The following is an 11,002-nucleotide window of genomic DNA, read 5'->3' as shown; positions in this document are numbered from 1 at the left end:
GATAAAGGGTAGGAAGCAGAATTCCCAAGGAAGGATTAAAAGTTAATTTTAAAATGTCTAAATCAAACAATTTTAAAAAGTGAAGTATTAGTTTAACTAAGATTAGCATTAGTTAACTATGATGTACAATTGATTTTTTTGTCCAAATCACAGAGATTTATTTATTCTTTTGCCAAACACAATGACTGATATCCATCTACAATTATTTTTTAGATAAGAAACAGTAGGTCAATTGAAATAAGAGCGCTGGCCCTGAGCTGTAGACCGTTGTTACACTACACTCGCTGAGACTCGTGGAGCCCTGGGCACTATCCGGTTTGTAATGAGGATGAGGACAGACACAGCTATGGGGCTTTCTCCGGGGAGGTTCTGCAGTGCCTCATGCACTGCTGGTACAGGGTCTAAAAGTCGGACTCATTCCCATGATAGGGATCTTTGATAATAAGTTGTTTTTGTGGATCATAGCTCCCAGGTAGTTTGATTTTAGCTTTGCTGTTTTTAACTTGATTACGTTTTCTAGTCAAATATCGCAGATTGCTTTCATCCATACAGAGTACGTAATCAAATGTGGCAGTCTTCTTTAGTAACCTGCTTGGCAATGTGATTCATGGGAACACCATACTTCTTCATGCAGTTCTGCCCCCACAATCAGGAGGGTTTCCTATTCCATACATGGATGTCACTGCACTGTCTGTCCTCCATTATCTGAAACATTTTGTTCAGTTACAAGTTTTCTGACAACTGCCTCTGCAATGGGTGACCAACAGATGTTACCCAGACACATGAACAGCCCCGACTTAGGTGCCTGCTAGACCATCTTCCTGTACTAACACCTATAATTGACTTTTTGTATCTGTGTGTGTGTGTGAAAGATACTTGCCTTTAAATTTTAAAAAATTTTTATTAACAAATCGATGTTTCTCCCAGTCTCTCTCTTTGCCTCTTTCTAAAATCAATCAATAAAAAAATAGTCTTTAAAAAAAAAAGGTGATTATAGAAGTCTTTCTTCAGGTTCTGGTAGACTAGATCATTTTGGTATATTTTTCCCACTAAAAAAAATTTAAATCAGTTTGAAGGCACTGGAGAACAATTAAGGAAGTCTGAATTTGTAGACCAAGATCCAGGAGAGGAGGGAAGCCAACAGAGATGAGCCTGTTATTTGAAACTGCTTTCCTCTTTAAGATAGTTGTCAATTTCAAAGCAGAAGCTGAAAACCTGAAAAGTTTTTAAATTATTTTTGAGCAGGTAACATATTCATAAGGTACAACATTTTAAAGCAGATACAGAGAATAAGATAGTGAAAGTTTCCTTCTCATCCTTGTTCTCCAGATACTGTTTCCCTTTCTAGGAGGCGACCAATATTATCACTTTCTTGTGCATCCTTGTGTATATGAAAATGAGACTATTCTCACAGTGCAAAGTGAGATGTGCTTGATACCATTCCAGTAGTGGCAAGGCAGATCCATCAGAGCCTGTCTGAAGCCAGTTTACCACTGAAAGCGATTGATTAGCCTCTTTCAATAAATATTTTAAAGTATTTGTTAAAAACATATTGAGAAGAAACTAATTTTTAAGTAAATATTGTATGTAAACACCAATCTACTTATTTACTTCCATTTGCAAGTCAATGTTCCAAAATAATTGGTAAAATATTTTCTTTAAGTTTTGCTGTTTCCTTCTCTCCATTTTTCTTTTATGAGTTTTCAAACCAGACAAATTTCTGAGAGCCATGAAAGACTGCATGCGGGTCTTGCAAACTCCATGGAGATATGTTGGCATAATGAGGACTTCTTAAACCCTCCAATAGAAGGAAAATGGAGATAACTGTACTTGAACAACAATAAAAAAATTAATTAATTAATTAATTAATTAACCCCCTTCCCCAAACCTTCAGTAGAATTGTTGTCTACATTGGTTAGAGTGGGGTCAATTTAACTTTTTCTCAATGTTAGTTGCTTCTGGAAACCTGAATTAATTAAAATTTATTCCAATGATGACCAATTCCTGCTCAAGTTATCCTCACACTGTTTTAATTAATATCCTCATCCAAATTTATGCTGCTTTTTATTCTTCTTTGACATTCTTCTACTTCACCATTTAGCTTTTAAAGTAGAAACCTCCTGTTTTTATTTTCCATCTCATTCTACTTCTCCTATCTAGTGATTGTTTGTAAGTTCTATCATTTTTATTTTTAATGTCAATTTGCTTCTTGCAAATTTAATTTATTCCATTAAAAAATTCCTTTTAGACTTTGAATTGTTGTCCTTACTTCATTGTTGTTTGTAGTCTGTGCTTATTATTGATTTATCTGTATCAGAAAGAAGTACCAGAACTCAGTTTATTAAAGGTGTTGACTTACAAGTTTAAGGAAATTGGTTTTCATATATAATAATAGGGAAAGGCAGGGTTGTTAGGGATAGTTAACTGGTATCATCTCTAAATTTGTCTTTATTGCTGATTTTAACCACCAAATTTAGACTTTCCAGAAGGATTATACCTTATTTATCACCTTTCTTGACTAAGATTGGGAACTACTTTTCCCAGAATCCCCTTTCCCTGTGGTTCCAAGTTAGAATTGGATACAAGAAGAATTTGTTTGAGATTTGGAAAGTACGTGAAATTGAAGCCATTTCAAGAAATCTTGAAGCCAATCAAGAAATTGCTCAGAAGGTCACTACTTTTAGATTGGGTGACGGCATAGGCAGAGGCGCCCGGCGAGTCCCTTTGTCCTTCCTCGTCTACGTTCTTCGTCTTGCCTCTCTTGCCACCTGCTGGCCGTGCCAAATAATAGCAGCCACTGACCTAAATGGCAGGACGCAGCTCCGGGCCCAGAAATGATAGCTACACAAAAGCAGCTCTTTCCCCATAGGCAACAATCCGAAGACCTTCTCCTTGATTACTCCCTTTACACTCCCACTTTTGCAAGCATTTGAACTTGGTTTCTTGGTTTTTCTGCCAGCTCCAATTTGTCCACTCAGTAGTGCTTCAGGTGGAATGTTTAGTTCCTATTTCTCCTATCCTCTGACTCCCTCCCTTATCAGACCTTCACTTTCTTATATTTGTATAAGGTCTAATATTCTTATAACAAATCCCTGTCCTGGCTGGTGTGGCTCAGTGGATTAAGCGCCGGACTGCCAAACGGACAGGCGGAATGGTTGCCTGTTCAATTCCCAGTCAGGGCACATACATGCCTGGGGTGTGGGCCAGGTCCCCAGTAGGGGGTGCGTGAGAGGCAACCACAGTTGATGTTTCCCTCTTTCTCCCTCCCTTCCTCTCTCTCTAAAAATAAATAGATAAAATCTTTAAAAAACCAACCAAACAAAAAAAAACCAAATCCCTTATTCTCACTATGTTTACAGTGGCTCTGTTTTCCTTCTAATTCACTTGGAATCTTTTGATCTTTATGCTCTGCCATCTGTATTGTTTCATCAATGTCTTTCCTCCTGGCTGCTGAATGGTCCCTATAACCAAGCATTATGCCCTCATTTGACATTGTCCCAAGCGAGAAACAGTATTAGCACTAAATAATCCTTCTCTTTACATTTTTTTCTATTTCAGGGAGGAAATTATTTTTTACCAGGAGACCCTAGTAGAATTCTTTTTAAGTCTCATCAGTCATATCAGGGTCATGTACCTTCCTCTGCACACTAACAAAGGGGTTGGAGTGCCATGATTGGCTTAGACCTTTAATCCTGCTTCCTGGCTGCATATCAGGATAACCTGGGATGCTTTTAAAGCTTATTTTCACCTGTACCCAGCTTGCAGAGATTCTGATTTAATTGCTCTGGGATGGTGTCCTAGCATCAATATTTATAAACCTCTCTCACAGGGATTTAGTATGCAGTCATGGTTGAGACCATGGCTTGGATCAAACATGATTCATTCTTTGGAGCTGCTGAACAACAACAACAACAATTGAAGTGCTCTACAATGAAGAAGATGGAAATAGCTGTGGGATAGGCAATCAAGATTGTCTTAGGGGATCTCTCTCTCTCTCTCTCTCTCTCTCTGTGTATATATACATATATATTTTAATTCTCACCCAAGGATATGCTTATCAGTTTTAGAGAGAGGGAGGAAGGGAGGGAGGGAGGGGAAAACATTGATGTGAAAGAGAAACATCGATTGGTTGCTTCCTGTATGTGTCTTGACTGGGGATTGAACCTGCAACCTAGGTATGTGCCCTGACACGGAACTGAACCTGTGACATTTTGGTGTACAGGACAATGCTCCAACCAACTGAGCCACCTGGGTTTTTTTTTTTTTTTTTTTTTATTGATCTAGATTATCTCATATGAGGATGATCTGTACATCTGAGATTTGTATGATCTAAGGATTATAGATAGAAATGTAACTAAAATTCCCAACTAGTTTGCTTCATATTGTATAACATCACTAAGTACTACCTTTTTCTGTATGTTATTTGATGCATATGTTCCATTTCAGTTAACTCTAGGAATGACAGGAGAACAGCTATTCTCCCATTCCTTAGTCACTTGACGTAAAACCTTCTTAAAAGTGCTACCAAACCACATTGCACAGGGTTCAAGAAATAACTGTTCCTTGGTGGAGTACTTAAAAAGTTAAGAAGCTAAATAAATATAAAAATCCTTATTAGAAGTCCTAAGTGATTTGACATAAGATTTTCCAGTTAAGCTCTGGCCTGATAGCTCAGGTGCTCAGAGTATAGTCCTGATATGCCAATGTTGTGGGTTTGATCCCCACTCAGGCCACATACAGGAATCCACCAATGAATGCATACATAAGTGGATCAACAGATTGCTTGCTCTCCCTCTCAAAGTAATTTTTTTAAAAAAAAGATGTTCCATTTAAATAAACCACAGAATGCTAATTGATTTCTGAGGTTGAATTATCCTAGTCAAGCTATATCTTTGCAAAATACGTTTTTGCTAAGAGCTGCTGAAAGGAAAAAAAATAAAACTTTGAAAGTAAGAACTTGTGTGTTCCAATGTGCAGGTTTCTTAAAGAAAACACACAGGGTCCTTAGTGTTAGGATTAAATCAGCAGTTAAGAATATTAGTCACACTTCACAAACCCACCAAATCTAAAATATTTCCTTAAATACTCTGGGACTCATTAGATCATAGTTTTTGATAGACCAGTTATCCAGAGATTGACAAACAAAGTTCATCTTTTAAAAAGGAAATTGTGCTTCATCAGTGTCTGAAAATAGGAGAAGCTGCAAGCGTCACCTTACTTGAGCAACAATCTTGGTTTTATCTTACGGAAAGAATATTGGTTTTAAAATATTATGTTTATTTAAAATAGTCAATATATTCACATGATTCAAAATTTAAAAGCAACAGCTATGATGTTATCTTAGCTTCCCCCCCAAAATTAAACCTTAATCTGAGCAAGTCTCTGCCACTAACTACCAATTTACAGAAAAAACAAACAAACAAATAAAGAAGCATGTTAAATGATAGCATGTGAATGTAGTCAGCAACATCCAGAGTATGGAAAGTTCTATAATACAAATAACACAATTTCTTCAACAAATGAATTACAAAGGAAAAAAGTAATTAACAGAGAATCTATAAATTAAAAGAAATGTGCCAAACAATTGCAATGTATGGAATTTATGTGAATCCTACATTTAACATTTTTAAAAACAAAAATCATGAGACAATTAGGGAAATCTGAACAGTGATTTGATACATTGGGTACTTATTGATATTAAGGCTTGATAATGATATTGTGATATGTTTTGGAAAAGATAAATTATCTTTGAGAAACGCATACCAAAATACATTCAGGTGAAATATTATATTTGGCAGTTGTTTCAAGTTACCCAATAAGATGGGTTATTGTTGTGTTCGGTATCCATTGCTGCATAACAAATTATCTCAAACTTTAGGAACTTAGATATTTATCTTACAGTTTCTGTGGATCAGGAATCCAGAATTGGCTTAGCTGGGTGACTCTGGTCTCTCTAGTCATCTGCAGTCTGGAGGATCTGCTTCCAAGTTTACTGAGTGGTTGCTGGTTGACCTCAGTCCCTCTGGCTGCAGATAGACACTTCATTTTCTTTCCTTTCTATAGGCTGCCTGGGTGTCCTCCAGATGTGGCAGCCAACTTTCCCCAGAGCAGAGCCCAAGATGGAAACTGCAGTGTTTTATAATCTAATCTCAGAGGTGACCTACTATTGCTTCCACTATATTCTACTGGTCATGCAGACCACTAATATATATAAATACTGAGAGGGGAGGATCATTAGGGTGATCTTAGAAACTGTCCACCTTGATCAATGCTTTATGGGTTTAGATCAAGCTTCCATTTGTCCTCTGATTTCCATAAACACAAACCCCGACTGGTGGACGATAGTGGTATTTCTAATCTCTGGTTTCAATGAAAGTTCAGACTGATTGTCTAATATAATTCCCAGAAGTTCTGGGTACTTCCCTTTCCTCAATGCAGAGTCAAGCATTAAAAAGACTTTAGGGATGAACTGAAGGAAAGTTCACCTTAAAGCTGGTGGAGGAGTTGCAGGGTCCTTTCTTAAAGAAATCGGGTCCTGTCTTAAAGACATCAGCCCCTTTGCATTAGACTCTGAACTAGCTTAGATTTAGGAATTGGAAAAGATCATGAATCCCACTACAGGGACTTGAATTATGTCTTCTGACCAGAAGACCTATAATTTCCCCCTGTATATGTCAGTGGCACCTTGGTGGGCTGCCCATCTGTTTCATTCCTGCGGATCTCTTGATGAATTAGCTATCACCACAGATTCCAGGAACAAAACTATTTACCATTTCACCCCCATGATTTATTCCAGTCATTTCATCTATCTTATCTCTGATGGTCCAGAGCTGTCACCTGACCTTTAACACTTCGAGATCTCATTATTACCCTGGAGCTGGGCAACCCAATTTCTTTGTGATGTCCTATAATATTATTTCTTGTATTAGAAAACACCCACTGTCAGGCTCATCATGGATGTTGGCGTCATCATCCCCAACTCAACTGACCAGATGGCAAATCCTCTGGGTCAGTGCAGAGACAATGGTTCAGGTGACACATAATAGATGCATATCATCATTCCTGTTTCCTTTAGCACTGAAACATCTTTCTGTAAAGCAGTGGTTCTGAAAGGGTTTTCCTAGGACCAGCAGCAGCACCTGAGAACTTGCTAGAAATTCAAATTCTTGGGCCTCACTCCAAAACTACTGAATCTGAAATTCTGGGGGTAGTTGCCCAGCAGTCTGTCTTTTAACAAGCTCTCCAGTGATTTTTTTCTTTTTATATTCACTCAAGGACATGCTAACTGATTTTAGACAGAGGGGAAGGGAGACAAAGAGAGAGAGAGGTAAACAATGATGTGAGAGAAACATCGATCAGTTAATGCCTCTCTCATGCACCCAACAGGGGATTGAACCTGCAACACTGAGAATTGAACCCATGGTCTTTCAGTTACAGAATGACACTCTGACCAACTGAGCACACTGGCCAGCCACCAATGATGTTGATGCAGGCTTAAGTTTGAGAATCAGTCACTTTTAAAAATTAAAATAGCCCTGGCTGATGTGGCTCAGTGGATTGAGTGCTGACCTGCAAACCAAAAGGTCACTAGTTAGAATCCCAGTCAAGGCACATGCCTGGGTTGTGGGCCAAGTCCCTGGTGGGGGGGCGCGCGAGAGGCAACCTATTGATGTATCTCTCACACACTGATGTTTATCTCCTTCTCTTTCTCCCTCCTTTCCCCTCTCTCTAAAAAATAAAATAAAATAAAATAAAATAAGTGATAACTCAAAAAAGACATACACTTATTTGGGGTATAACTTAAAAACAAGAACATTGTGGAAAGAGGTAAAAGAAATTAGATGTTGTAAGGTCTAGAAAAATAAATTATTTGGTTGGCCAAGACATTTCTTTTCCTGTAAGAAGGCTCTAGTCATGCTTACTTGTCTTTAACTTCATTTAAAACAATTTTCTTAGATTGTATTGACAGCTATCATAGCAGCATGCATTTAAAAAATGTGTATTATAACTGGTGAATTTTTGTGTAGCCATTTTAATATTGAAGATGAAAGAAAATAAGCAACATTTTTGGCATATTGTGCTTTATTATTTCCAGAAAGGTAAAATGCAACTGAAACACAAAAAAAGATTTTTGCAGTGTATGAAAGTACTGTGACTGATTGAATGTGTCAAAAGTGGTTTGTGAAGTTTTGTGCTGGAGATTTCTCACTGGATGATGCTCCATGGTTAGGTAGACCAGTTGAAGTTGTTAATGATTGAATCAAGACATTGAGAACAATCAGTGCTATACCACATGGGAGAGCTGACATATTAAAAATATCCAAATTGATAGTTATTGTTGAAACTGAAAAATGTGTCTTATTTTATGGAGAAAACAAAACTGGCCCTGGCTGGCACAGCTGAGTGGACTGAATGCCAGCCTGCAAACCAAATGGTCACTGGTTCGATTCCTGGTCAGGGCATATGCCTGTGTTGCTGGCCAGACCTCCAGTTAGGGGTGTGCGAGAGGCAGCTGATCAATGTATCTCTTGCACCAAGATGTTTCCCTCCCCCTCTTTCTACCTCCCTTCCCCTCTCTCTAAATAAATAAAATCTTAAAGAAAAATAAATGGACTTCTTGGTCAACCCAATAAGTACCTGATAAAGTGAAATCAGTTAAAAATAGAACAAGGAAAAAATTATATGGATACTCTAGAATAAGCTTCAAGAAAAAACTGAATAATAACTGGTTAATAAGTATCTTTGGAATATTTTTTGCAAAAATGACCAACACAGTGATCATAATGCACAAGTCAAAAATGAAATGGAGATTATGTTGCTTGCCTTATCATTTTTTTGGTAAAACTATACTCCGTTGCCCCAAAAATCAACACGTAATTTATAGAATTGAAATTGAATGAATGAGCAGTTTCATATTAGTATAGATTCTCCCATTGTCACTATTTAGAAAAATGTGTGCTTTTGTGTATGTTCGGATAGGTATCTTTATAAATGGATAACGCCAAATTTTCCCGAAGTGTGTTCTGCATACACTATAGTCCCAGTCATTTGGTGCGGGGTGGGGGCAAGAGAAACAGTTGCACGGGATATTCTGTTTCTCTTTATAATCTCCCCCTTCTGCTCTGTTCCCAAAGGGCTGATATGTATATACTACAGGTTCCTTTGTCCTGTGCCTGCCTCTTGAGCTTTGCTAAAAAGAAGCGGAGCTGAGGGGCAAGAAGAGACCATTAGAACATTAAAGGGGATGGGAAATGAGGCTAAGTATTTCTTGGTTTCTTACCTTCCTCCTGCTGGCTTGTCACTAGTTCACTGGCTTTCTGCTAAGGTCATAGCTTCGGTGAGTCGGTTCTCTAGCTGTTCTCTCCAGTTCTGTTAACTGCTCTCCCTCCTTTGCATCTATAGATCTAGAGATGGTAATAGTATTGCATTCTCCCTTGTTTTCTTCCATTAAATATTTCTCAATTGCCCACTCTGAGTGTATCATTTCCTTCCAGGATGCTGATTTATACAATGGTTAAATCTTATATTGTCTCTTTGGAAAGATTACAAATTCATATTAGCATATTAAAGGTTCTAAATAATACAGCAGTAAATAATGTCTAAGTTTAGCCTAGTGTTTGCCCAACTTACTTTTTCTTGGCACCACTTTTCTACTAATATATCTAAAAACATCCCATCCCTTGAACACATTATACTATTCCTTATCTTAAAATAAATAAAGCCAAATGTAAGGGTTCCTAGTGTTGAAGACTAAGGGTAATTGTTAGCAGTATCTGTAATTGCTCTGTGCTGTGTGGTACATTGATGACCTGAAGGTCTAACTGAAGTATCTAAGCCTAAGGCTGTAAGTCATGGCATCGACATGTCCCAAATGGCTGTGCCTTTTGAATTCAGTTCAGTTTTATAATCCATCTCTCATAATCAGGCTGACAAGTATAGTACATTTTACCCATGTGCTTCTCTCCCCTATACTCTGCATTTTAATTCCCACCTCTAGTCTGGCAGGAAATCAAATTACCAAAGCTAGCTAAAGTTGTATTGGAAATAGGATTACATATGCTTAAATAAGCACCTATGAATCCCTAATAAGCACACTTTAGTACCTGAACTTCATGACATCTATTGTGGTTGCTTGAGACCTTTCCTTATGCTTGGTATTTTAGTTACATGGGATGTTGCTATGGATATACTTTTAAAAATTAATCCACTTTTAAAATTCTGATGTGGTAGCTGTCAATACTGTGTACTTCTGGCTTATTAGCACGATAGGACTGCATTCGCTATGCTGGGTGGTTTTGTGACCAGTTCTGCCCAACGAGTTTAATAGAAATGTTGATTTCTTTTAGTCAAGAACTTAATTGTGAGAAACTCCACCCCCCCAACCCTCTATTTTGTTAACAACTAGCACTGTTTCAGAGTAGATGCTATATCAGCATGGGTCCTTGTAATGGATATGGAGCTTAAGTGAGAAATAAATCTAAGTAGCTTTCAGGTGGGTGTTCTTGTAGCCTGTCTTGGCCTATCATGATTTACTTCAAATTAGATTTCTCTGCAGAAATACAAAAAGGGTTCAATCTAAGTGAAATAAAAAATGTCACATGGTATTTATGTGTGAAGAAAAATGAGTATGAGTGACAAGGGCAGTTGAACTCATAAAAGCTTTGATTACGTAAGAATTGATCAGGCACAGTCCTATCTGCGTGGATTATAAAGTTTAAATCCTCGAGTTCTATCACTTAACAGCTTGTCATCTAACTGGAGGCTCAAATCCCTTATGTGTAAAATTGGGATAATATGAGATTACCATCAAATTATATGGAAGTACATAATCAACTGGTTAGTCTGGAAATACATACCAAATTATAGAATTAGTTAATTCTTCCAAGGAAAACTTAATGCATACAACTGGTTTAATTCACTGAAGGCAAATACTCTCCTTAGCTTTCCATCCAAGATTCTGCTTAGGCTACTTACCCCAAACATAATGGAGAAACATTGTGTC

The 11,002-nt window shown here is 37.6% G+C and overlaps 1 pseudogene; it reads right to left on the bottom strand.

Annotated features, from left to right (window-relative positions):
- Positions 1-344: 344 nt before the first annotated feature.
- On the bottom strand, positions 345-817 carry LOC129066845 (low molecular weight phosphotyrosine protein phosphatase-like; annotated as a pseudogene).
- Between the last annotated feature and the right edge of the window lie 10,185 nt (positions 818-11,002).

The sequence above is a fragment of the Pteronotus mesoamericanus genome, unplaced genomic scaffold, assembly GCF_021234165.1.
Source record: "Pteronotus mesoamericanus isolate MK-2021 breed Mesoamerican mustached bat unplaced genomic scaffold, CSHL_Meso_final contig_20, whole genome shotgun sequence".
Classification (NCBI taxonomy): domain Eukaryota; kingdom Metazoa; phylum Chordata; class Mammalia; order Chiroptera; family Mormoopidae; genus Pteronotus; species Pteronotus mesoamericanus.
This window is presented reverse-complemented; position numbering and strand designations above follow the sequence as displayed.